Source organism: Tenrec ecaudatus, chromosome 11 (assembly GCF_050624435.1).
Source record: "Tenrec ecaudatus isolate mTenEca1 chromosome 11, mTenEca1.hap1, whole genome shotgun sequence".
NCBI lineage: Eukaryota > Metazoa > Chordata > Mammalia > Afrosoricida > Tenrecidae > Tenrec > Tenrec ecaudatus.
Genome location: NC_134540.1, coordinates 116377865 through 116404680, shown reverse-complemented (window position 1 = coordinate 116404680; position 26816 = coordinate 116377865). Strand labels below are relative to the sequence as shown.

Here is a 26816-nt window from a genome sequence, read left to right as displayed (position 1 = left end):
TGATCTTCCAAAACACAACTGGTGCCGGCATCTTTATGCGGTTATTTTATATCCTGTCTGACTTGAAATATAAAACGAATTTAGGATGAAATAATATATACTTTTTAAGAAAACTTGTGTATTGAATCTTTAAGACAAAGTAGTTTCACTTATTTAAAATTGTAATTGAGATTTCTCCATTTGGTTTAGAAATTTAGATATATGTATATATAGTATTCATTTTCATAAACATATATAATACTTTTTTGTGAATTAATGCTTTGCTAATATCCTTTATACCTTGGGGAATATGTCCCGGATGCTCATTAGACGCAAAGGCAGGAAAAGTATGTCCACAGGCTTCAGATATGTGGTCAGGAGGAACCAGGCCCTATGAAAGGACATCACGTTTGGCAAAGTGGGAGGTTAGCGGGAGAGGAAGATCCTCAAGGATCTTGCGGACACGGTGGCGGGCCCAGTGGAGCCTGCCTGGGAACTGTGAGGGCACTACAGGCCCGGGAGTGTTTCACTTTGTTTTCTGTAGGTTGTTACGAGTCAGAGTCAACTCAGTGCCAACTAACAACATTTATTAATTTTAAAATAAAATTTTTAATTGTAAGATTTTAATGTTTTAAAGGATTACTGCAAATATCTGGCAAATGCAATTTAACCCATCTTTCTATTGATTCTCTACTATATCTACTAAATCCGTTTATTTTAAAGAATAAAAAAACTCAGAAAAATCCCATAACAAAAATAAAAACTCAGAAAGCTCTCCATGTATGTTATGAAACAGGGATATTCCACCGGAAAAAATTGAGATAAAACATAGAAGACTAAACTGAAATTAATCTCAGATGTTCTAGTTTAGCAGGACACATATTACTTTTAAAATAAAGCATTAATTAATAAATATTTTAATCCTAAAGGGAATATCAGGCATAATCTCAAGCTCTAGACTCAAAAAAATATCAGCCTTTTGTTAAAAATATAGTAAAACATGCAAACACTGGAACTTGTGCATAAAAGAAGTCTGTGAGGGAAGGAAACCTGTACTGTTCCCACGAACAGAGCAATCGGGTCGTAGGAAGACTGCTCTCTGTCAAAAGTGGAAAACATGCTGGGTTGTAAAACACAAAGCAGGTCTGTTGAGTTCCAGCTTTTAAAGATTCCACTATAGCTTCTTAGACTTTTATTGAAAGAAATAAAACAGAAACGAATATATATAGAACTGAGTAAATGAAAGAGAATTGAAGAAATGTAGAACTGAGTAAATAAAACAATTGAAGCACCTAATCCTCTCCCTGATCCCACCCCCATCCCTGAGATAACCCTTCTAATGTGGTTGTTTTGTGCTCTAGAGTAGAACCCCTCCCATAGCGACCCTGCAGGACCCTACACTCACCCAATTGGGTTTTCTTGGCTGTGATCTTAACAAAGCTGATTGCTAGATCTTTCACCCAAGAGACTGTGTGAGTTTGAATTTACGACCTTTGGTATAGCAGCCAAATGCTTAAACATCGCAATACTAGGGCTTCTTAAACATTAAGCCTACTGTCATCTAAGAGATTCCAATGCATAGTGATCCTATGGATGGTTTTGAAGGCTATAATTTTTTTTAAATATCATTTTATTGGGGTCTTGGACAACTCATCACAATCCATCGACCTATCCATCCATGTGTCAAGCACATTTGTACATTTGTTATCATCATCCTCCTCTAAACATGTGCTTTCTACTTGAACCCTTGTCCTTATTTTTTTTTCTCTCCCTCTCCCGCCTTCCCTCCCTCAAGAACCTTTGCTAATTTATAAATTTTTTTCATGTCTTACACTGTCTGATGTCTTCCTTCACCCACTTTTCTGTTTTCCGTCCCCCAGGGAGGGGTTTTATTTAGATCCTGTTAACGGTTCCCCCTTTCTCCCCGACCTTCCCTCTTACCCCACTGGTATGGCTACTCTCATCATCTGTCCTGGGGGGTTTTACTGTCCTGGATTCCCTGTGCTTCCAGTCTTATCTGTACCAAGGGCTATAAATCTTTATGAGAGAGGATAGCCTCATCTTTGTTGAGTATAGTGACTGGTGGATTTGAATCACCACCTTTTAGTTAGCATCTCAATGCTTACCCAACGCTCCACCAGAGCTCCTTCCTTAACCAGTGAGGAGACTGCAAATTTATCTCATCCATATTTTCTGTCATTCATGTTTACTAGTTTATAATATTGGTCTAAATTTGTTTGAAACTTTCATCTTTTATGAGGTACTGAAATTAGAAACTGGAAATTAGAAACAGTATTGCAATTATATCTTTTTATATGTGTCCTTTTACTTGCATTTTTCTCATGATGGAATTGCTGGATTATAAGGTATATATACACATATTCCAAGTCAATTTACATTTTCTCAAGACCTATTTTTTCTGTTCTTTAAAGTATCGCATCTTACAAGTCTCTATGAATTATTGATATTCTTCTTATTTAACTAAATTATATAAACAACAAATATGTCGAAATTCTTTCATATCAAACCTATAATTCCACCTGCACATTCCATAAACTCTGCTTTCTTTTCTTTTTTTATGAAAATGAAGAATATCTTCTTCTATCTAGGCCAAACACTCCAGTGGATGCTGTAACTTTCTTTCTTGTACATTCAAGGATATTTCTCATGCAAAGCCATACTCTATTAAATCATCAGATTTCCTGCTTGACACATTAAGTCTTACAAACATGCATTAATATTTAAATATTAATATTCCCTTGACTCCTTTAATCTCAACTCTTTTATATCTTTGCATCATTATTAAAAATTCCAATTCTTTTACCATTCTCTTAACCAAAATACTAAATCAACTGCCATTGAGTTGCTTCAGACCAGCAACTGTATAGTACAAAGTAAATTTCCTCCCTAGGATTTCTGAGACTGTAAATCTTTCCTGGAGGTTACAGCCTCATCTTTATTCTGCAAAGCATATGGTAGATTTGAACTTGTGACCTTGAAGTTAGCAGCCAAATAGGTTAATGAGGGAAACCTCTGTATGTCTGAAAGCCCATCCCTTTAAGACTTCTTAATATTAAGGCTTTACTAATATGATCGAACTATTGAAATATAGAGTGTGTTAATTATAGCTAGATAAAAAATTTTTAAAAGAAAAAATTTGTAAGGGAAGCCAAAAACATTTTTTACTTGAAAATTATTTTTTAATGTATATAGATGTCAATTTTCCCCAAAAATCTATCTATGGAGCTAATATAATCCTAATAAAAAATTTAGAAGTTTTATGACAAAAATCAATACTCTGGTTCTGTCTTCAGTCTTACTGTTTTGTCATATCGCTCTTGTTATATCAAAATATAGCTTCAGTTCACCTTGGTTGACTTTCTTTCCCAGTACATTCTAGAGTCAGGATCCATCTCCTCTTGAAACAAACTTGATTTCAACTGTTGTTGTTAACAATTTCACTGTCCATTTCTCCTTCATTTCTTTTGGTGGCTTCTCCCAGGGAGCCCTGGTGGTGCAGTGGGCTACACACTAGTCCACAAACCACAAGGACAGCCATTGGAGACCAGCAGCTACTTCCTTTGAGAAAGCTGCAGTTTCTACTCTCACATACATTTAGAGATAGAAAACCACGGGGCAGTTATGCTCCATCCTACAGGGTCACTCTGAGTAAAAATCGACTTGATAACAAGTGTTTGTGTTTTAATTCCCTGACTTTACTCAGTAAATCTTGAAATGTCCCAGACTTGCTCTTCCTACTTTGTGTGTTTGTGTGAATCTTTTCCATTTATACTTGCTCCTTCTGGCTGTTAGCTCCTATCTCTCTTCTAAATTCTAACTTTCCAAATGCATCGATATTCTACTATTTGTCTGGAATGCTCTTTCCCTAAGTACAACAGAACAAAACACTATCCATTTCTGCACCCTCTTCACAATTGTTACTGTGTCGAGCCCATTGTTATAGCCACTGTATCAATCAAGCTGGTTGCAGGTCCCCCTCTTGTACACTGACTTTCTGCTTTACCAATCCTGATGTTCATTTCCAGGGACTCACATCTCCTGATAACACACCTAAAGTATATGAGCCAGTCTTTCCATCATCGCTTCTAAGTAGCATTCTGACCACGCTTTGTCCAAGACAGAGTTTTCTATTCTTTTGGCAATAAGTGGTATTTTCAGTACTGTTCACCAGCACTCTAATTCAAATACTGTATTTACTCAAGTATAAGCCAACCCAAATAATAGCCATGGCACCTGATTTTACCTAATTATATGGTGTATCAATTCTTCTTTTATCTTCCTTATACTTGGATTACTTTTAAATACATAATGCGGAGATTATATTGTATTGCATATTGTTTACATATTGTTTACATTGATGAGTTAGAAGATACATGGAGGAATATGTATGTATGTATATATATATAGAGAGAGAGAGTTTATATTTATATATAAGGAAGATTCAACAATTCCATGGGCAACTATAGCTTTTAATTCTATTTTACCATGAATTTCTGATGCTCTCTTGGATAAGAGGGCAATATCCCAGATGTTTATATTAAAATTTTATAATGTAAATTATCAGTAACCCTGTGGGAATAGTGGTTATGAGTTGGGCTGTGATCTAAAAGGTCAGCAGTTCAAAACCACCAGCTTCTCTAATCTTAGAAAGAGTTAAGGTCTCAGAAGCTCACAGGCATTTCTAACCTGTCCTATAGGGTTGCTGAGTGGGAATCCACTCAATGGCAGTGAGTGAATGAATATACATGATAAAAGAGCTCTGCTGACATAGTAGTTACATGTTGAAGTGCATACCACAAGGTCAGCAGCTTGAAACTCCCAGCTGCTGCACGGGGGAAAGATGAGGCCTCTTATCCCATAAACAGTTACAGTATTGAACCCCACAGAAGCAGTTCTCCTCTGTCCTGGAGAGCCATTAAGAATCAGTGAGTGAGACTGGTACAAACCATTTGTAATCAGCTGCTAACTTAAAGGTTGGGGCTTTGATCCCACTCAATGAACACAGGAAGAAAGATCTGGCAATACAGCATTGTAAAGATTAACAGGGGAAAAAAAAAAACCTAAACGTGAAATTTCTATGAGCCAGGGGTCAACTAAATGGTATCTATCAATGACAAAATACATTATATACATTTTCTATATATTTATAAAGGTGACTGTAGTATGAAACTTCACATAATGATGTTAAGATAGATCCATGAAGGAGGAGAGCTTCTTGTGGGATTTTCACTGAGACACTTGGAATAAAAGCTGTGTGGAGATCGAGGCATGACTTCTGGAATTTATAATCCAGAGATCACCCCAAGGCTAAAGACTGGGACCCTGGGGCATGCATTCTGTTTTCTTATGCCAAATTAATTCCTTTCCATTTTTTCTTCTTCATCTACTTTGTCTCTCATCCTTCCTTTATGGTAACGAATTTGTGAGTGGGATATATTCAGGATTAGGTATTTCTTTCTATTATTCCTTTTTTTAACCTTAGAGAAATATAAAACCAAATAAATCTATTCTATTCTTTAAAAAGAAAACATGTCTAAAAGGGAGAATTATTTAAGATATGCTTTATTCCAGAACAAAAGTCATTCTTAAATAGAAAAACTACACTTGAACTTCAACTTATCTTCACACGTATCTAGGTTTAGTGCCATGACATCTTTCAGAAATTTGCATTTTAAAATCTACTTTGCTTTTAGAGTCAATAGCCTGATTGTTCAGCAACTTAAATGATAAGAAATCTCAACTCATAAGTCTCTGTGTCTAATTGAAGGACTCACCCAAGTGGAAGAAAGCTGGTCTGGAGGAGCGTTTAAGGAAGTACTGTGTTTATTAGACTATACTTCTGAAAATGTGAAGAAATTACCTGACACCTTTGCCTCAGTCTGTCCCACAGGCTAACTGAACTAATGATTCATGTTTTCCCCAACCTCATTAAAAGGAGGTTCAGGCCATAGGCAAACACCTTTGTAGGATGCAATGTTTACCCATTAACAGACTGGCTGAGAAGAGTAGAAGAATAAAGCTGGGCTTTGCATGTGGTTTCCCTGTTCTAGAACATATTCATTACTAACTTACTACAGTTACCTGCCATCCAACAGTCTACACTTGCTTAAACTCAGCATTTAAAATTGCTTTTCTAGGTTACTTCAGATCTACCAAGAAGTAGATCTATGATTGTAAAGAAGCAGGGAAAGGCAGGGAGAACTTTGTGTTCACATTATATGGTAGGTTGGTCGCCTGGGCAAGGAGATGGTTGGAAGGAGTATCAGTTCATAAGGCTTTCAGATTGTGCTCCAATTGCAAACACATTCGAAGAAGCCACTGAGGAGTCCTTAAGCGAGGGTTGGACGAGTCACTCGAACGAACCCCTGGAATTAACTTGCGTTAGTTGCATTATGGAGCCCTGGTTGTACAGTGGTTGCATGTGGGGCTGATCGTTGCCAAGTCAGTAGTTTGAAACCACCAGCTGCTCTAGGGAGAAAGACGAGCAGTTCTCCTCTGTCCTACAGGGCTACTGTTCGATGAGTCAGAATTGACTCAATGGCAGTGAGTTAGAAATGTGTTTAGTTCCCCGATTGTGCTCAGCCATTGACTGGTGGGACCTAGTGGAAAGTTTAGCTGGCTTAAATATGATAGGGATGGCAGTGGGACGTCAAAGAGGAATGATTTCATCAGCTCTACATGCACATATAGCATCTGATCAGTCAAAATTTTCACTTTTGTTAGCCCAATACTTTTCTTTTCATCTATTTTATTTTTTCATCTATTTTATTAATAGATTCCCTTCCATTACAGATCTTAGGCATCTTGTTCAATTACATCAATTCTGATCCCATTGAATTAGATTCCCCTTCACAATCCTCTATCAAAACCTTACTGATTCCAAACAGTGTTTCTGGAGAGAATCCTGTAGCTATTTTGATTTGTGAGGATAAATTGCTCTGAAGTGCTCAAGATTACCAATTTTGGAGATGCATATAACTGAGGCCTTCTAATCCTAGCTCCATTACTTACTGTGCATCAATTTGGGTAAGTAATACAACTTTCTAAACTTTAATGTTCTGATCCAGAAAATAAAGTTTATAGTACTTATAATATTATATCATAATATTGCACTGGTGATATAATAAGTGCTTAATAAATACTGAATATATTATTAATAATGTCAACTAGGATTTATGACTTTTTAACTTATATGACTTTTGTACTTCTTTTGAATCTCTATTAACTTCTCACTGGAGTTAGTTCAAACTTATTGTTACTCTTTAATTTTCTTAAACCTGTGTCCACATAGTCTACATTGTTAAGAAGTGAGAGACTTTCAATCAGTTAGCCAACTGGTAATTTATTGCGAATCTTTTGCATCTGGGACTGTTTATGACAGTGATTCCATGGTGGTGACCTGGGCAAATGAAGAGTCTATCTTGATTGAGCAAACAGTTTAGCCTGTGTAGTATATTATCATAAGTTATGAATTTACATATCAAAGTCCCCCATATATTTTACTTCCTTTTTATTATGCCTTTGTGCTATCTTTTCTAAGACTAACCTTGATCTTGTTCTTACTTGGCTTTTCTGGAGACTGGTTCCAACACTTGGCTTTTGCCATGCCGCATTTTCAGTCTTTATCACAATCAGTTCTTTTCACAAGATTTTCTCCCATAATTTTAAAAGAAAGAAATATAATTTACTTGAATGTATTTCTGGCTCTTTTTCCTTCCTTCTCTTTTCTCATTTTAGTTTCAATTTGTTTTTCATATTCATGAGCTTATACAAGGATCTCTCACAAAAGTGATCCGCTGTGATCATTGAAATTCCAAATATTTATTCTTATATGATATCTTTTATGATGCCACTTCTGTTTTTAACACAATATGCCATTCTTTGCACTTCATTCCATTTCTTTATTGATTCCCTTGAGTCATGAGTATAGTTCATTCATCTCTTGAGAGGCTATCATTGGTCCTCAAGTGCTAGTAATACAGAAGCTGTGGATTGGCTAAAAGACTCTCGTTTCTTTGTCTGTATTTGGACTCCAGCACTTTTTTTGTTGCTAGTCTTAGCCACTTCAAAACCCAATTTGTATCTTCAGTCAATCTCATTCTCATGTTCACATTTTCTTCTGTTTCGAAAGTTCCTTACCCGTTCTTCAAGCCGCATGTGTTTCAAACTGCGCTGTAGGCACCTGAATAGCACTGCTTTTTCCATTCTTTATATTTCCTAATGTCACCTTCCAATCACTCAGATTTTAAAATTCAAAAATATCTTGGTTTTTTTTTTCCCTTAAACGTACCTCTTCTTTTTATTTTCATTGAAGCCATTTTGCTTGGGTTAGTTTACTTTCTGGAGTAGCCTCATCACACTAATCATGCTGAGTGCGTGTGCTTTATTCTTCCACATATGTATGATAATACAAAGGCCACTTCTGCCATCTTCATGCCATTGTGTGTTTATTTATACTTTATTTGTGTTCATAGAATTCCCCCCATCCTGAAACGTCCAATACAATTACTACTACTTAAAACCTTTTAATCCTTCATTAACCAGAAATAACAATCTTTCCCCATTGTGAATATTTTATTTTTTCATTCCTCTATGTAAAACGGTGGGGAGGTTACTGTGTCTGGCCTCCCTGGCTTCCCTTTGCCATGAGGCCTGGTTCAGACATGCTACTACCTCCTTCCCTCCCCATCCTTTACCTTATTCTGACACTACTGTACCTCTCAGGGTACTCCACTTCTAGGCGAGGTGTGAGGATTTATTGAAATGATTACACAGAACTCCAGACAGAACTATGGGAATTCATTAGGGAAGTCCCAGGAGCCATCCCAGATTACTAGAATCTTGTTTTTGCACTGGGCTACTCACTTCTGGGTCAGAAGTTTGGAATCACCAGCCACTCCTTGGGAGTAAGATAAGGCTTTGTCCTCCTTTAAAGCATTAGAGTTTCAGAAGTTCTGCCTTGTCCAGAAGATCACACTATGAGTCAGAATTGACTGGATGGCAATGAGGTGTGTTGTTGTTGTTGGTTGGGATTAGGGTAGTTTTTGTTGTCAGGGGCTGTTGAGTCAGTTCTGACCCATAGCACTCCTGTATAGAACAGAGCCAAACACTGCCCACCCTGAGCTCTCCTATGCTTTAGCCCATTGTATCCATGGTGTCAATAGGCTAATGGGAAGTTAATAGGTTAGCACAAATCAGGATATCTGTAAGGATACAGTCATCATCCAGAGCAACAGCTCTCAACAAACAACCAAGTCTCTCCCTGGTCTTTGGCTTCTGCTTCCATGGCCCAGAAGCACAGCTCTGCCTCACAGCTTCATAGTCCTGATGCCGCTCCTCTGTTCAGACTCGTGATCCCTTGCCTTGGCCTCAGATCATGGACTGGGTCTTTCTGTCTAGTCCATATTTCCATGCCACGCCCTCCGGTGCCTCTGGTTCAGGCCCCACCTGCTCAGGCAGAGATCTATGATGCTCTCATCCATTGGTCCTGGGATTCTCTCTGTACAGAGATGGCTCTTATGTCCAGAGGAACAGCCGTGATGGATAGGGTGGGCTTTTGTTTTTGTGTCTTTTAGCAGAGTGTAACCCCAGGAAACGAAGGGCTTGATTTGGTTCATACCCTCTACTAAATTTCGGACTTAACTCTAGCTCAATCCTGTCCATTAGATTAGCATAGAAGTCCTTCTAAAGTAGGGTTACAGTCACAGGAATAGAGTCTAGAATTCTAATACACCACATAAGAAATTGTGGCTAGGAGGGCTGTCTTAACTGACTGCATCTCATTACCTCATACTGTTTTGCAGCTTCTCTTTTTTTGACATAGGCTCCTGAGAACCATGAGGACAGAGACTTGTGACATCTTCATTTATATTCTACAGGATAATAGGCATACTACCTTGCTTAATAAGCATCACTAAAAGAATAAATGAGAAGCTCTCTCTTAACACCGAAGTATACCAGTGAAGAAATAAACTCTGTAGCCCAGCTGAGTATCCAGTTTGCAAGAGCTCAGAGTAGTGGCGATGTCCATAGGTACTGGTTCTTTCTCTCTCCCCTAATTAATACCCTAAGGGAGCGCAGCCTTACTGAGTAGGCGCTGGGGATGGGGGCAATGGGGGCACGAGGACACAGCGCCTTCCCTGGAATTATTGAATGCCTGCAAGACTGACATGCATGCAATTTTGTATAATGTGGAATAAAATTAATTTTATGAAGACATCTGAAAAGGAATACTCAAGGTATAAAAATTACTACATGATCAATATTTCATAAGCAAAGTGTTGTATATTATTCTTTTTGAAACCTGGAAAAAAAAGAACCCATAAAAGTAATTTCCCGCCCCCCACTATTTCCCTGAACCTGTGTTTAGCTAACACAGTGGTGAATGTGCACGAATTAATTGGAAGCTTTCAAGAATCTTACAGAAACAAGTACATTATCCCCCTGAGCTTCTTAGGCTTCCTAAAGGTTCACTTTCTAATGTTGGGGCAGGAACTTGGCTTCTGAATATAAAGTACAGTGTGTAAACACTACTTCCTTGGTGAACACACGCTTTATGGAATCGTGACAAAGACTGTGGTGGTTAATAAACGCTCCCAGTAGCTCCTCATAGCGGGTGCTGATCACGTGCTGGCCTCCTGAGACAGTTGGCGAGCTATCGGGGTATAAAACTCTATGAAATAGGGATGTTTACATTTTTGCGTTGGAAAGAAAAGGTTACATTAAATATAGAAGAGTGCATGCTACTCTGGAGACGTTAAAATGCCCAAGTGCGCAATGTAGACATGTGGTCTAGAAGTTAATTAAGCCACAATTAACGGAGTGGTGATAGTATGTAACTTTTAAAATATTGATATTTCTAGTCTCTATTTCCTGTTAGAACAGGGCTCCAACAACCCAGACAGAAAAGGAGCACATTCCTTATGATTAGAAAGGATTTTCTTCATCATTAGATGATGGGAAATTGATCGTTTTTATAGCCTGTCAAGAGACCAAGTCGTCATTACCTGGAGGGAAACACTTAAATCATCTGAAGACGGGGATTCTGCTCTGAAGGGAAGTTTGAGTTGACTGCTGGATATTTTAAGTCCCGCTCCCCAGATGGCCTGGTGAGATGTGCCGCAAAGCTGACAGTTTACAGCCTTGGGGTGGGCCGATTAGATTGGAAATGTATAGGAGGGAAGCTTGTCAAGGAAATTCAAGGAGCAGAAATGATAGGTCCTAAAGGGAATTCTAACCTGGTCCCAAGATTGAATCACAAATGCTTACATTTCATGAGCTTACACAAGTGTGCAGAAATAAGGAGGAGGGCACAAAAGAAAGGGAAAAAATGGTCAAACTTGTGGGAGGAAAAATTTATCAGAAGACTCATAAAATTTCTGACTTGTCCGGCTCATCATTTATTGATTTGTGAATAAAATTTTGAAGAATTTTGGTGGTAAAAGAAACTTTTCCCAGACACATCTTCAGTGGATATCCTGGGAGCTGAGTGTGGCATGGCTTTAAAATTCTCGTTGTATGGGAAACAATCTGCATCACAAGGAATAGAAATACTTTCTTGCTTCTCGTGATCGGCTACAGCAGTCTGTCCCGGGCAGGCTGAGGATGTAGGCAGTTCTTACAGTTCTCTTGTCAAAATCGCAACTGGTAGGAGACGACTTATAGAGGGGATGCCTTCCTCGGAGGACCGGGCTACCATTGTATTTAAGCTTGTGTTGCGGTGAATAGACCGAGTCCAGGGCAATATGTGTGGCTGGGGGGTAACTGTTCACAATCCAGAGCGCCACAGGCCGAGAATTTTGCATGGATATAGATGCCTTCTTGAAGGCTTATTTATATTTGTTCAAGTCACTGGTTGTTGTTAGCTTCTATTGAGTCCCTTCCTAGTCACAGCAACTCCGGAACAACAGAATGAAAGACTCAGGAGCCCTGCGCCAGCCTCCCCGCTGTTCTGTTTGAGCTCCCTCTTGCAGCCACAGGTCAATCCATCCTTTACAACTGTCCCTCCCCTTTACCAGCATCGTGTCCTTTTCCAGACACTTCTGTCTCCTGACAACAGGTCCAAAGTGTAGCAGATTTCGCTTGCCGCTCTCAATTCTAAAGAGCATCTGGCTGTACTTGATCTAAGAGAGTCTTTTCTTCTGGAATTTCATGATACCGTCAACATTTTTCATCATCATAACCCCAATCCAGCCATTGTTCTTCTGCTTTCTCTATTCATTGTCCACCTTCCACAGGCACACGAGCCGACTGAAACACCGTGGCTTAAGGGAGGTTTGTCTCAGTCCTCTAACTGACATCTTGGCTCTTTCTCATTTTAATGCAAACTTTGAATCAGATTTGCCTCATTTGGTTTATTATTTAATTTCTTGGCTTCCCTTTCTATGAGCTTTGATTTGGTATCCCAGGAAAATAAGATCATTGATAACACTGATCGTCTTTTCATTTATTGTGATGTGGTTTATTGGTACTACTGTAAGGGTTCTTGTTTCTTTTGCATTCAGTTGCAGTCTGTACTACTGAAGGTCGCAGTGGTTAATATTCATTAGCAAGTGACTCAAGTCCCCATCACTTCCTGAAGCTAGACTGTGTGCATACCGTGGGTGGTTAATCTGCCTTTCTCTAATCCTGATGCTGAAATTTTCTTCCATCTAGTCCATCTTCTCAGATTATTTGCGCAACATACAGATTGAATAAATCCAGTAAAAGGTTGCGCACCCAACATATGCCGCTCCTGTTGAAATCAACCCATACTCCCTTGTTCTTTATGAATGCTGCCTTTTGGTCCTTGTACTGGTTCTGCATGAGCACCAATAAATGTTTTCAGGCTCCTTCTTCACAATGTCATCTGTAGTTTTCTATGATCCACCTAGCCATCTTTGCTACATGTAAACATCTTTCTGGTCTTCTGTTTCCAGCCCAAGATCCATATAATATCAGCAACAATAGGCCTGGTTCCCCATCGTCTTCTGAAGCTGGCTTGAATTTCTGCTAGCCCCCTGTCAATGTAAACCTCTATTTTCAAATGATCTTTGGCAACCATTTTCTTGAAAGTGATATTAATTATATTTTTTGTTAATTTCTACATTCTACATTCAATTTTACATTCTTTAGAATTGTTTACTCTTATGGCAGATACATATTTCTTCCTGTACTTTGGCTAGTTAGCTCACTACCAGATTCTTGGCACAGACTGGAACCGTATATACTCAAGTATAAGCTGACCTGAATATCCAGCAAGGTACCTAATTTTACCACAAAAACGGCATTAAAAATGTGCTGAGAAGCTCGGCTTCTACACGAGTATATGCAGTAAGGACTTCCAGAGTTAGGTGATTTGCAAACATATTTTGATCGGTGTCTTTTCAGCTCCCAGGAGCCTGGGTTTCACCCGTGTCTTCAGTGCTTCTGCCTTCAGTACAATCAGTTCTTGGTCATACTCTACCTCTAAATGATTGAAACCAAACCATTATTTCTCTTATGTTGAGTCTGTGTACCTTCTATCTTCTTTTTATGCTTCCTGTATCATTTGATATTCTGCCCAGAAAAAATAAATCCATGTTATTAAGTTAATTGCAACAGGGGCACCCTCTATTGAGTTTCCCAGGCTATGAATTTTTACAGGAGCAGGTAACCTCATCTGTCTCCTGGGGAATGGCTGCTGGGTTTGAACTGCCAACCTTGTACTCTGAAAGCCAATGATTGCAAATCAAGCCTTGAATTTATCTCACTTAGAAGATAATCTATTATACGTATACAATCAAATCTCTATATAGGCTCACTCCCATTGAGTTGGTTCAGACTCACAGCAACTGTGTAGGACAGGGTGGAACTGCTCATGTGGCTTCTGAAGCTGTAACACTTTATTGCAGCAGAAAGCCTCATTTTGACCCTGAGCAGTAATTAGTGGTTTTGAACTGTTAACTATGCAGTTAACAGCCAAACACAAAACCTCTATGCCACCAGGGTTCCATATATAACAGTAGATATTACATATTCAACTATAGGATATTAGTGGATATTTTACTTTCAAAACTATCTTTTTATCAGTGACTTTTAATGGGCAAAATATTTATAGAGGCACATATTTACATTTATTGGAGTTAGTTTACACAGACTAATTCAAGCAGATGAACCATCAAGCATTTGTAACAAAGTTAAAAAGACAAACAGGATAGTTCCTGGCAACTGACAACCTTCAATGATTTGAAGGGTGTTGATATTATTTTGGTGAAACCCAAGGCCTTGGATTAAAAAAAGGAAAATAACTCCTTTCTTCCCAGTCGTACCTATCTCTGTACAGTAGAACCCCGGACCTCGACGCTAATCAGTTATAGGAGGAGCATCAAGATGCGATGCAGTCGAGCTCTGATTCAGTTTTTCCCACAAGAGACAACTGAGCATGGATTAATGTGTTCTTGACCACCAAGTGTTTACCTTAACCTTACCTTTTTATATCAAACATTACACAGAAATTTCAAAGTGAATGCGTTCAGAGTTAAATTATATAATTTAAACAAGAAACACAACATTTAAAAGTTTCTAACAACTACAGTCTGACCCACACCTTGAGATTGATGAGGATCTGGATCTGTGGACACGGATGTGGAGAGAGAGTCACTGTTTGGGCAAATCAACTGGGAGCTGCTTTTGAGGTGTTTTCCCTTCTTTGCCTTTTTTTTTACTAGGACCTGGCTGGCTTTCTTAAAAAAAGAAAAACATATTCTGTTTAATATGGTCTGTGGTTGGCATTTCCTTATCTGTTTTCTACAAGGGTTTACTAAATTATCATCAACAATATCAATAACAAGGTTAACCAGTTCCTTATCATGATAATACTTTTCAAAATACTCTTTTTTTTGAACCCATGTTTTTTTATTATCTAAAAACAGTACAGAAAGCCACGAAAACTAAGAAAAGAATAGCAAAAACGCTTGGAACGCAGCCGCAAAAGGTTTAAACAAGGCCTAGACTGACAATGCCAGCTAACGCACGTGACCGAACCACGAACTGCTTCCTTTACAAAAATCACGTGCGTCGGGTCAGGTTCTGATGTTTTGTTTGAGCTCTGATGCAAAATGCTCTCTACATTTCGCATCAAAATCCAATTATGTCGCTCACTGATGCAGTCGAGTACCGGGTTCTACTGTAGATAGATTTTAACCTTTTCCCCGGTGAAGCATGTTGATGGCAGCAGTTTCTGTTTTGGGTGCTATTTGTAAAGCATCAGGTAGGCGGTTATTACTGTTATTGTCCGTGTTAGGCGCCATGGAATAGAGTCTATCGTACTTACCCCCAGCCTGGACGTCGCCCAGCCACCATTCGGAGGTTGGAGCCCATGGTTGCAGGCAGTCTGCATCCTGGTTGGCAAGGGTCTTTCCGTCTGTTTGGTTTTGCCTTTCTACCATGCATACGGTGACCTCTTCCAGGACTTAGCTGTTGATAGCAAGATCAAAGTCCATTAGAAATGTCTTGCCAACCTCACTTCTTTGGAACATTTTCAATGCACTTCTTCTAAGCGATCCCTCCTCCTTTTTCTGGTACTGCGGGCTACCTTCCACAGCCTCTCTCAAGTGCCCCCGTGCTTTGGCTTTCCTTACTCAGCGCCGAACTTCCCCTGCCTATGAGGCCACTGGAAATACCAGGACTGGAGTCAGGTGCCCTTGATTTTCAAAGTGATGTTCTTACTCATCCCCATTTGAAGAGGTTTCTGCCGCAAGTTTGTCCTGTGCAGTATGTCTCTTCACTTCTTGACAGCAGTTCCATGAACATTGATCTAAGGAAGATGAAATCCTTGACCACTTCCATCTTTTCTTCATTTATCATGGTTTTATCTACTTGAAAGATCCAGGATTCAGTGTCCCGTGCACCTCAGGCCTTGGCCAGGGTCCCCAGATGCATTCAGAACCCTGGTCAATGTGGTCCATCCAGTGCATACTGGCAAAGGCACTTCCCCCCTCCCCCCCCCCACCCTGCCGACTGTCCCCCAAAGCATTTCCACTCATTCTTTCCCACACCGGGAAGTCAGGCCTCTCGCTTTCCCTACCGACAGGTATGGCTTGTGTTCCCGGGTTATGTTTGCTCCCTTTCCCTTGCGTTGTTTGTTCCCTTACGTTGTTTTCCCATGTGTATGTCTGCTCTCTCTGATAGGGCTGTCTACCCGGCCCTGGGGGGGAGGGGGACCTCATCAAAGATGAACATGTCAGCCTCTTATTAGACACCTCTACCCTCTTGACCCGTTGATCCCAGCTGAGGTGAGGCACCCTCAAGCCTGGTGACCTTAGGAAATCTAGAACAGAGGGTGTACGGTTCGTTGGCACCGGTCAGCCTCTCTACCAGACTGTATGGCCCTCAGCCAATAGATGAGAGTCCCACAAGTGTGAACTTTGATGCTTTTTCCTCCAGCCGCGGTCTCATAAAGGGCTCGTCCATGCGTGCAGACTAATTTCACTCAGCAGACTGACTTCCAGCTCCTTCCACATCTGAAGGTGTGTCATGGATTCACAGCTGTTTTTTTGGGATGTGTATGGTTCCATTGTTTGTATATACCCGTGTTTCTTTATCCAATCATCTACTGGTAGGAATTTAGCTGTTTCCAGATTCTTGCTATAGTGAACTATGCTGCCATGGAAACGGGGGCCCAAACGTCTGTTGTAATCTGCTTCTTGTTTGCGTTGGGTATATGCCCAGTAATGGTATTGCTGGATCATATCATTTTTCACATGTTTGGTTTTTTCACAATTGGTTTTTATTCATTATGGTTTATCATATCACATAATTATGATGCAGAAGTAATAGCAGGTATGAATATGGTAAGTTACTTCAAAGAAACAATTCAGACACTTTTATGATGAGTTACATTGTCTACACCTTACCACAATGACATATTACTAGAATGTATTTGCTATTGCTATGTGTTGTCTGTTAATCATCTGTGTTAGGTGTCATCATATCACCTTGACAGTGGCTGTACTTATCTACAAGCCCACCAGCAGTGGATCAGAGTTCCAATCTCACCACACCCTCTCCAGCATTTGTTGTTCTCAGTCTTTTTGTTCTTTTTTTTTTTAATTGGTCAGTAGTTTTGGGTGTTAGGTGGTATCTTATGATTGTTTTGGCTTTGTTTTATTTGTTTGTTTGTTTTTACTTACTTTATTGGGCGATCTGATGGCTAGTGACCCGAGAGCATTCCTCAGGTGTTTATTAGCCTTTTGAATGTCATCCTTGGTTCTTGCTCACCTTCTCAGGGGATCATTAGTTGTTGTTTTTTTATTGTTGTAGATTTTTACATACTGTAGATTTTAGTAATTAGTCATTTGTTTGTTGCATCATTACTAAATATCTTTTCCCAGTATGTGGGCTCTCTCTTTACTCTTTTAAGGAAGTTTTTTTTTTACATTTTATTAGGGGCTCATAGAACTCTTATCACAATCCATACATATACATACATCAATTGTATAAAGCACATCCATACATTCCCTGCCCCAATCATTCTCAAAGCATTTGCTCTCCACTTAAGCCCTTTGCATCAGGTCCTCTTTTTTTCCCCCTCCCTCCCCGCTCTCCCCTCCCTCATGAGCCCTTGATAATTTATAGATTGTTATTTTGTCATATCTTGCCCTATCTGGAGTCTCCCTTCCCCCTTCTCTTAAGGAAGTCTTTTGATGTACATAAGTGTTTAATTGTTAATAGGTCCCACTCATCTATTTTGTCTTCCATGGATTGTGATTGGTTTGTTATCTCTGATAGCCCATATATTCCCTGCCCTAGGGCACTTTACAATTGCCCCCAATTGTCTCCTGAATGACCCTGATAGCTTTGGGATTTACATTCAGGTCTTTTATCAACCTTGAGTTTATCCTTGTGCATGTGGTGAGATATGGGCCTTGTTTCATTCTCTGCAGGTGCATAGCCAATGTTTCAGCACTGTTTATTCAAGAGGGTATCAGCTTCCCAATTAAAGCCTTTTGGACCATTGTCAAAAATCAGTTTCCTGTATGCAAATGTTTTTACTTCTGTGTTTTCTGTCCTGATCTTTGGTGGGTGTTTCTGTCATTATACCAGTACCAGACTGCTTTGACAGCTGGTACTGGTTTTGAGGTCAGGGAATTCAAGACCACCTAATTTCTTTTTTTTGGACTTCTTAGCTTATCCTGGGCTGTTTTCCTCTCCAAATGAAGTTGGTAATAATTTTTTCCATTTCTTTGAAGAATGATGCTGGGATTTGGATCGGGATTGCACTGAATCTGTAGATTGCTTTAGGTAATACTGATATTTTCACAATATTGAGTCTTCCAATCCATGAATATGGGTATCCTTCCATTTTTGTAGATCCCCTTTAGTCCTTTGGAGTAATCTGTAGTTTTCTTCATACAGATCTTTTATTTTTTTATTAGATTTATTGCTAGGTAACCAGCTTCTGTGCGGCTACTGTGAATGATATTGTTGCCCTGAAATCTTTCTTGGTGTTGCCCCCACTGGAATATAGGAATCCCATTGATTTCTGCTTGTTAATCTTGTATCCTGCTATACCACTGAACTGCTCTGTTGTTTTCAATATCCTCTTGTGGACTCTTGTGATTCTCAATATATAAAATCACATTATCTATAAATAGCGACAGTTTCACTTCTAGTTTAGCCACGTGCACTCCCTTATTTCTCGCTGTTGTCTTAGGGTATTAATAGGCTAGGATGTCTAGCACAGTGTTGAATAAAAGTGGCGATAAAGGACATCCTTGTCAGGTTCCCATATTCAGAGGAAATATTTTCAGCTTTTCTCTATTGAGTGTAGTATTGGCTATAGGATTTTTGTATATGGCTTTTACTATATTGAGACTTTTCCCTTCTGTCTTCTTGAAAGTTTTTATTAGGAATGGGTGTTGGATATTATATTATCAAATGCTTTTTCTGAATCAGCTGATTTAATCACATGCTTCTTATCCTTTTTCTTGTTAACATGGTGCTTTACATGCATTATTTTTCAAATATTGAACCATCCCATCATCCCTGGTATGAATCCCACTTGGTCATGATGTAAAAATCCTCTTTTTACAATATACATGTCATTGCCTTTGAATTTGACATCTTAACGTGGTAAATTGTAGGATTGATTCAGAATGGTCAATGCTAAACCATTTCTGGTGACTAATGGCTAGGATATCCATCCTTTTGCTTTCCATTTGATTTCTGAGAACTCACAATTTTCCTAGATTCAAACAACATCACACATCTCATATTAGGGTTATTAATACATATTTGCAGCTTCTGCTCCTCATTGTGAGTCACGCTTCAGCAGCTACTAGTCTTGCAGGCTGCACTCCATCTCCATTATTATTATCAGCTGTACTTTTGAGAAGGCAGCTCTTCAAGGCATATTTTGAGTGACTTCTAACTTGAGTGGCTCATCATCTTGTGCTATATCTGTGAATATCCCCCTACTAATCATAAGGTTTTCAGTGTATCTCACAATGCTCTGCTACTATTTATAAGGTATTCCACAGCGAATCCCTTAGAAGTTGAGAGCTGATTTCTTCTTTATAGCCTATTCCTAGTCTGGAAACTGTTGAAAACTTCTCACCTCAGGTGATCCTACTGGTATTTGACCCATCTTCTAGCAGTACAGCAACCTGCAATCTACCACAGTACAAGAAACTGACAGCTAGCAGTATTGACAAAGTGATTACTTAATTTTAAACCTAATGCTTGAATGAATGGTCTCTAAAAGAGGTAGACAAGCCTACAGTGATATCGCAGGTGTACCTTAATTTGAAGCCCTGTATGTGGGTGGTTCTTTTCATGTATTTTATCAATTTATCATTTTATCTACTAAAATAATATAATATGCCTCCCATTTCTTATCAAAGTGTAAAACATACGGTAAAGTAACGTAATATCAGGACTCGCATGGCTCTGTACCTCCCTGCTTCACAATCTTTCTCAAATGATGTGTGTTAAATCGCTGAATGTAACCATTCGTTGCTGGGGTAGAAAAATGTTCAGTATAAGATACATTTTGAGGAAACTAGGAGGTTTTCTATGAATTTATTTGCTGTTTCCAAAATCTACAGTAAGAATGTTGTCTTCAATTCTAGCCCTGTTAACCATTTGTACATTCTTTGTTACCTCTGTGTGAGCTGAAGGCCTATTCAGTACGAAATGACTCTTTAACAGAGGGAAGGAAAGGCCAGGGGGGGATAAAAGATATGTAAACTAATTTTCTTATATATTACCTGTGACCTGAGCAGCATTTTATATATATATATATATATATATATATATATATATATATATATATATATATATATTTCATTTCAAAATAACTGAAATAATTTGTTGTTTTATGAAATTATTGTAAACAATGATCTTGTGCTTTCTGATAGCAGAAAGCTTTACAAGTAACGCATGAATTAATATCCACTTATCTAGTCTCTGCTTTTTTGTGTGAAAGTTATGGTGAATAATTTTTTTGCTATTTACTAGATGACTCCATATAGGTAATGTTAGCTGTCAATAGCCGGGTCTTTAGTGTTTTCCTATGTAGATATTTAGACTAGATCAGACTTCCTGGGTCCCTAGCTCTATCACTTACTAGCTTTGAAAACTTGGATAGCTATACAGGCATGTATATATATAATTACATTTATATGCAATGACAGGGTACTAGAGCTCTACACGTATATTTATTTATAAAGTATTACAGTAGCAGATGAACATTGGGCCTCCACTCAAGTACTCCCTCACCCCAAGAACAATGTTTTACTAACATGGCACTCTGTGATGTTCACCTGCTCTGACATGATTGCTGAAGACAAAATGGGTGCATAAGCAAATGTGGTGAAGAAAGCTGATGGTGCTTGACTATCAACAGATATAATGTTATTGGATTGGGGAAAGGAACGCGAGCTCACCTTGGGCGCACGGAAGAATTACAGCCAGTTGAGATGCAAATGCGGCAAACGGAGTTTTATTTTTCTAGCTCGAGCTAGGGCTTTCTTCCCTACACTGCCCAGCGCAGCGGGACCCAGCGTCCAAAAGGGAATCAGCCCCGAGTTCTTTGTTCCCTGGGCTTTTATGGGGCTAGGGACCGGGGGCAGTCCAGTGTTGCTGTTCTTTAAACTTATTGGAGAAAACTTCTGGCATCAGCGTTGTCCAGTGGTGGTTGGTGAGTAGTTCTGCACGTATTTTCTTGACTGGTCAATTGGGGGTGGTGGTCGCTGCTCCCTACTGGTCCGTCTGGGACAGGTGATGCCGTCTCTGATAGAATTACCTCAGTGTCCAGGAATCTGAAATTAGAGCTTAAGCCTGCCCCAGACTTTGGTTTTATACGGCCTGTCATGGTGCTAGTGCCGGCAGTTGTAAACCAGGACCCCACAGTGTCAGGGGTCTTAAAGGCTTGAAGAAAAACAAGTGGCCATCTGGCTGAGAAACAACAAAGCCCACATGGAAGAAGCACATCAGCCTGCGTGATTGCGATGTGTTGATGGGATTAGGTATCAGGCATCATAGACCTCAAATAAAACAAACAAATTAAAGCATATCAATGGGAATGAGGGGGAGGGCAGAGTGGAGACTCAAAATCCTTCAATAGTAAATTGGACAACACGTGTCAGAATGGTCACAAGGAAGAGAAGATCCAGTCAGGGTACAATATAGCACCGATTAAACCCACAACCTTCCTCTGGTTCTTTACTTCTTCCTCCTCCCCCACTATCATGACCCAATTCTATCTTAAAAATCTGGGTAGACCAGAATTTGCATACTGGTACAGTATACACATTGAATCCAGAACAGATAACCCCCTCAGGACCAATAAGGGGTGAAAGCGATACTAGGAGGGTAAAGTGGGGGGGTGAGTAAGGGAAATACCATCACAATGACAGACATCTGGTCCCCAATCCCAGGGGGGTGGATAGCAGAAAAGTGGGTGAAATGAGACAGCAGAAATTTAGATATGAAAAAAAGAGAGACAATAATTTACAAACTATCAAAGGGGCATAGGGGAGCAAAAGTGGGGGATGGAGGAGGAAAAAAATGAGGAACTGATGCCACAGGCTCAAGTAGAAAGAAAATGTTTTGAAAAAGATGATGACAAGATATGTACAGATGTGTTTGACACAATGGACATTTGTATAGGTTATGATAAGAGCTGTATGAGCCCTCAATACAATAAAATTAAAATGAAAATATATATCTTATTTATTGGGTCCTTATAAATTAAAATGTATAAAACTTTTTGATAACTATTTAACACTGTATGTGTTCTGTCAGCATTATCATCATAGTTATCTTCATCATTACCACATCACAAACATCTTTCTAGTCTGCCTAGTGTTGGGAAGATAATGAATCCTGTCTAGCCTTAATGAAGCAAGATCATAATTTTAAATGACAGGTTGTCCTTATTCACATGAACTCATTCATGAAACAAATACTTAACTGAAAATTTGCTGGCCAAGTTTCTATGCCCGAGGGATAGTGCGAGCAACAAGATAGATACATTTCTGCTACCGTGGAGCACATGTTCTGTGACGAGACAACAGAAAACAGACAAATACGTAAAATAATAAATGGGTAATATAAACAATAAAATATGTGACACAATAAAATTGGGATATTTTAATTTTAAAGAATTCTGTTTTGATGAAATATATGCAATAACATGTATAATAAAACATTTCATTTTCCCTGTGTTATCAAATGACATTAATTACATTTAATTATTGTATAAAATGATCATTATCTATGTCCAATTGTTTTCATTCCCCTTAGCAAAATCTCTGTATCCCTCAAGAAATACCCATTTGCATTCCCCTTCAACACAATGAAAGTTGGTTTCCAAACATTTGCTTATTCTTGATATTTTTTTAAATGACCTTGTTCTTTATTTTTTTTTAATTTTAACAATTTATTGGGGCTCATACAATTCTTTTCACAGTTCATACATATACATACGTCAATTGTATAAAGCACATCTGTACAGTCTTTGCCCTGATCATTTTTTCTCTTTTCTTCTTTTAAATTTTATTAGGGACTCATACAACTCTTACCAGAATCCATACATATACATACATCAATTGTATAAAGCACATCCATACATTCCCTGCCCCAATCATTCTCAAGCCATTTGCTCTCCACTTAAGCCCCTTGCATCAGGTCCTCTTTTTTCCCCCCCCTCCCTCGCCATTCCCCCCTCCCTCATATGCCCTTGGTAATTTACACATCGTTATTTTGTCATATCTTGCCCTATCCGGAGTCTCCCTTCCCCCCTTCTCTGCTGTCCCTCTCCCAAGGAGAAGGTCACATGTGGATCCTTATAATCAGTTCCCCCTTTCCAACCCACTCACCCTCCACTCTCCCAGCATCGCCCCTCACACCCTTGGTCCTGAAGGTATCATTCACCCTGGATTCCCTGTACCTCCAACCCTCATATGCACCAGTGTACAGCCTCTGCCCTATCCAGCCCTGCAAGGTAGAATTCGGATCATGGTAGTTGGGGGGAGGAAGCATCCAGGATCTGGGGGAAAGCTGTGTTCTTCATCGATACTACCTCACACCCTAATTAACCCATCTCCTTGATATTTTATATAACTTGTTTATACATATTCTTTTTATTCATGTAATCCATATAGCAAGTCTTTTCATGTTTCATACATATCATAGCACACATCAGGACTTTTTCTTTATGAGTTACAACTCAATGAATGTCTGTATCACATGGTATTTGTCTATTTCTCTGTTGATGGACATATCCGTTTTCCTTGTTTCTATCTTTTGGTTATTGTGGATAACACTGCAATGGACATTGGTGGACAAGTATTTCTTTGATTTACAAAGATTGTTAGCTCAAAGCAATTTGAATGCTGTAGCTAATTTACTATTTTCCCTTTCTACTTTTGTTTCTGTTGTTGGTTTCTGTTCATCTGGCTTTAGCCATCCATCATTACTTGGAACATCACGTTGACTACGTGCCTACCTTTTTGTCCAGATTTTGTTCTGTTATAGTAACGATACTTAATGTGAGTAGGCAGACGCCCGTAGTATTTTCCCTGACTTGCTAAGTATTCATATTAACCACATTAGTTATACTTACATTGTTTTATCTGTATTTGAGTAAACATTGCTTCTCAAAGATCTAGCACAAAACTTATGTAGTGAGGTGATATAATATTAATAACTAACACCCATATCGTTGTTTATACGTGTCATGCAGTGGATTCTTACTCATAGCGACTCTGAGAACAACGCAGACTTGTCCCATTGGGTTTCTTAGGCTGCTTGAATGTTAACTGAAAAATCAGCAGTGTGAACTCACCAGCTGCTTAATGCAGCAAAGAGGCATCAATCTACTTCCGTGAAATTCTTACCATTGGAAACCCTGTGCGGCAGCTCTGCCCCAGCCTGCAGAGTTGCTCTGAATTGGTTTGAATTGACAGCCATGGGCAATACTGATGTGAGCAGAGCGCAGGGCTGTGCTCTATGGAGCAGCCAGTAGGTTTGAACTACTGACCTTTTGATCACTAGCTGAACTCTTAACCATGGAGTTATCGGGGTTCCTAACACATGGTGCTTAGTATTTTTAAGATTCTGTTCAAACAATTTGCATTTGTTAATTAATTTAATCTTGGGAGCAGCCATATGAAATATGCACACAAGGAATGTGAGATGAGAGGAGCACTGAGATCGTTGTCCCAGGGATACCTGGACAGTAATTGGCAGACACACTGTTTGAGGCCAGCAGTCTGGTGCAGAGTTTGAACTGTTAGCCAGTATTCCAAAGTCTCCAGTCCCACAACAATTCTATTCCGCATGGAGCCAGGGGTGCATTCAGTAGCTATGTCACTCTACATTTATACTTTATTATGCTTATTAATGTCATATCTTCCTTATTAGTTTATAAACTTATAGTGGAACTAATTTTTATTTACTTTGTAGATGGCTCAGTATGATTTTTATTTCACCCAAATTATAGCTTATTATTGTTCTGAGATATTCTTTCCAAGAATTTTCTATTCTGCAACGATCAGTATTGCATCCATAAAACTTTCAGATCTACAAAACAAATAAAGTTCTTCCAAGTGGTATACGTGTTCTTGCTTTTGTTTAAGGCATATTTTAAAATAAATTACAAGAATACACTGTGTTTTATTGGTGTCAGAAAATTTTGGAATCATATCACTAGGTTCAAATTCTTTTATTTTTTAAATATGTTTTCTACAGGGTGCTGCTTTAATTCGAATGCTGGCTAATGTTATGGGCCATTCAGTGTTTCAAAGGGGTTTGCAAGTAAGTAAATTGCTTTGTTTTCTCTTAAAATTTTTCTTATTTTATGCTATGCAGATGTTTTACAGTTTAAGAAATTACTGATATAAGATTACTAAATGGTATGGAAAAGTTTAAGATGTATAAGGTTAGCATCATCTTTCAATATGAGAAATGAAACTTATAAATACCATGTTCTCAATAGCACCAGAATAAGCTTGAAGTATTGTGTGATTGAGAATATGTTTAATTTTCATTTTAAATTAAAATTGTAAGAGCCCAAATAATTGATATAAAATATTTAGAATGCCTACTTCTCTCTTTTTTCTCCACTGATAAGTTTATGTAAGGTAAGAAGTGATAATAACCTTAGGAAAATTATATTGTGAAGAAAAATCTTAATAGTATTTTCAGCTACGTGTATTTTGTGTTTCTGTTGCTCCGCTGTTGATATATATATATATATATATATATATATATATATATATATATATATATATAGAGAGAGAGAGAGAGAGAGAGAGAGAGAGAGAGAGAGAGAGAGATTGTTATTTATCTGATGATCATTTAAATTTTTCTTTTTAATTAGAAAATACAGTGCTGTACAAATTAAAGGAAAATAAACAATTTTATCAAAATGTATTTGCAGTAGGAAGTATAAGATTTAGGAGTAAATTTCTTAGAAAAAGAGGCTTCTTAATGGCTTTTAAAGTAAATACAAATACAGAAAAATAAAACTTTTACTCCATTGAAATCTGCTAGAGCAAATCATGTTCCTAGCAGCTGTGATTGATGAATTATTTATGATGCATTCTGCTACTTAGAAGTGTCCTTTAAAGTAAATTGATGTTCACCTGAAATACAATTATGCTAAGACAGAGAGAGCTATCAATCTTATCTGTTCTTAGTAAGCTTTCATTTTAAAATTTTAATAAACTACATCTGAGATCAGGTCATATTTTAGTAGTATAATTCTATGTTTACCCCCCACAATTTTTAAAGGTAAAATACAAAGCAAGAGTTAACTATGTTTTGACAAGGCTAGTTATACGTAGCACAACAAAGCAAAACTATAAATTTCCTGAAGAATAATTTCCCTTAGAAAATATTTTCACAGATTTGTTCCAGCAGTGGTTGGAAGTTACTTTACTCAGCTCCTTCCATTAGGGAAACCTTCAGAATAGCTGAATCCATGGAACCTATTTTGTTGGGGAGAAAGGGTCTGTTCTGATCACATAGTTGGATTTCTCCCTCCTCTCGAGGAGCGCCCTCCAAGAATATCAGAGGAATGTCCTTCTCTACCGCCATTTCTTTGTTTTCCCCATTGATGTTGTAGCATGACAGTTCTTGAAAAAATCTAAACTTGTATAAGAGCAATACAAATTGAATTTGATTTCTTGGTAGCTAGTTGATGTGAAATCATTTTCTGAGTACAGTTTTTGTTCTTTTTCTCATCTGTCTGTATAGATTTGCTCAGCAGATTGAATAATCATAGTTATTTTATTTGGAAAGGATTATTATTTTGCAACCTTTTTTGCTTTATTTTGTCATATTTTCCT

The 26816-nt window shown here is 38.5% G+C and overlaps 1 long non-coding RNA gene across 1 annotated transcript in view; it reads left to right on the top strand.

Moving 5' to 3' along the window:
* Positions 1–26816, top strand: part of LOC142460875 (uncharacterized) — an 85555-nt gene that overhangs the window by 40473 nt on the left and 18266 nt on the right. The window contains exon 2 of the long non-coding RNA XR_012786849.1: positions 25216–25281. This is a non-coding gene — a long non-coding RNA (uncharacterized LOC142460875). The remainder of the gene's footprint in view (positions 1–25215; positions 25282–26816) is intronic.